Below are 2,500 nucleotides of genomic sequence, written 5' to 3'. Positions count from 1 at the left end.
ATTTCTGTGAGCAGCTCCATCATTTGCGGGCGGTGTGTAAATCTGTAGATGTATGGACGGGCTGTTTGTACACATGTGTGCCACTGGAAATAGTCTGTGGAGAGCAAGCCTGATGTTTTCCACTGCTATACATTCAGACCACAGACCCCACAGTCAAATCAGCCCTACAGAGCACTAATGTATAGCTACTGTTGAAACGCAGATTGGAGATTAAAGGCAGGCATACATTTAGAGATATGCATTTAGAGATATCCAAAAATGTAGCATTTCATAACCGCCAGGAAACCGAGGCTGAGAGGCTGGTCTGGTCTGGGCGGTGTGTTAAATCAGTCTGAGGTTTGGGGTGTGTGGGGGTATTAACAACCGAAAGCCCCATCGTGCGTCTGCAGTGCTCAGAGAACTTTACCGTTTACACCAAACCCACCAGCAGCAGATGCAGCTGGACTCAGCACGGGTCCCCATATAAACACAGCAGGGTTTGGGGCTGGAATTAGCCCCTGCAACCCCACTCCCCAACCCCCCTCTAACCCACTCCCTCTCTCCCCCAGTGTCTGGGCTGTGCCCCTGCTTCCTGCCCTGGGAAGCCCTGTACACAGCAGCAGGTCAGTATGGGATTGATGTGCATATTTGTAGAGTATATTTGTGAGAGTAACACTATCCCCCCTCCCTTACTCACTCTCTCTTTTCTTTCCTCTTCAACTAGCTTCTCTTCCTCAACCTCCACTCTCTCTCCCTCCCTCCTCTCCTCATCTCCCCCTCTTCACCTCCACTCCCTCTTCCTCTCTTCTCCCCCTCTTCCTCTTCACCTATTCACCTCCTCTCTCTCTCCCTCCCTCCTATTCTCCCCCTCTTCCTCTTCACCTCTTCTCTCTCCCTCCCTCTCTCCGTGTTGGCCCCTGCTGGGAGACCCTGTGGATAGTTAGCGTCAGGCTCAGGCTCCCCACCGCTGCAGTTTATATCCCTGCTCCACTCATCTTACCTTCATTATCTTCTCTCCCCATATTCAACACACACACACACACACACACACACACACACAGACCTGAGCCAGAGACACACACACAAACACACAAGCTCTATGCACACACAAACCCCTCTCACACACACACTCACAAACTCGTCACACACACAAACACACACCTCTTTCTATCTCTCTCTCACACACACATACACACACCTCTTTCTGTCTCTCTCTCTCTCTTACACACACACACACACACACACACACACACACACACACGAGGGTCATGGCTGTAAGCCCCAGACGCGTCCCCTGGGGGGGGGGTCATGGTGGGGGTCAGGGGGTGTCCAAGGCGTGTCCGTCCCACATCAGGAAGCGTTTTACATTCCTGCAGCCTTCCCACCAGTGCAGCACAGGCAGGGTGTGTGTGTGTGTGTGTGTGTGTGTGTGTGTGTGTGTGTGAGTGTATGTGTGTGTGTGTGTGTTTGTGTGTGTGTGTGTGAGTGTATGTGTGTGTGTGTGTGTGTGTGTGTGTGTATGTGTGTGTGTGTGTGTGTGTGTGTGTGTGTGTGTGTGTGTGTGTGTGTGTGTGTGTGTGTGTGTGTGTGTGTGTGTGTGTGTGTTGATGATGGGGGCGAGGGGAATCTGGACAGAGACGAGCATGGGGGGACGAGACCACAACAGCAGAGAGACTAAGACTAAGAGTATAAATGCACTCACACTCACACACTCTGGTTCATTCATGTGAAATGTGATTAACGTGATCTCAGATGTGCATTTACACATAGCCACCTGGGGGACGCAGAGTGATGTAGCCATTAGCACTGGTCAGTTGGGGGACACAAAATGATGTAGCCATTAGCACTGGTCAGTTGGGGGACACATAATGATGTAGCCATTAGCACTGGTCAGTTGGAGGAGAGTGATGTAGCCATTAGCACTGGTCAGTTGGAGGAGAGTGATGTAGCCATTAGCACTGGTCAGTTGGAGAGTGATGTAGCCATTAGCACTGGTCAGTTGGAGAGTGATGTAGCCATTAGCACTGGTCAGTTGGAGGAGAGTGATGTAGCCATTAGCACTGGTCAGTTGGAGAGTGATGTAGCCATTAGCACTGGTCAGTTGGGGGACACATAATGATGTAGCCATTAGCACTGGTCAGTTGGGGGACACATAATGATGTAGCCATTAGCACTGGTCAGTTGGGGGACACATAATGATGTAGCCATTAGCACTGGTCAGTTGGGGGACACATAATGATGTAGCCATTGGCACTGGTCAGTTGGAGGCATGTCTTCATTCATCACTCTTTCTTACAATTTGGCAATCTGGCAACAGAATGTAAATGCAGCACATGCAGTAGCCTATTTATTGTTGTAGCCCCTGATCTGGCTCTAATACTGTACCCTGATCTGGCTCATACCCTGATCTGATTCATCAAATACCCTGATCTGGCTCTTATACCCTGATCTGACTCATCTAATACCCTGATCTGACTCATCTAATACCCTGGTCTGCATGGCTCTATTGCCCCGATCTGGC

This window comes from Sardina pilchardus, chromosome 9 (genome assembly GCF_963854185.1).
Source record: "Sardina pilchardus chromosome 9, fSarPil1.1, whole genome shotgun sequence".
In the NCBI taxonomy this organism is placed as follows: Eukaryota; Metazoa; Chordata; class Actinopteri; order Clupeiformes; family Clupeidae; genus Sardina; species Sardina pilchardus.
The sequence above is the reverse complement of the archived record's forward strand: the minus strand, read 5'-3'. Positions refer to the sequence as shown.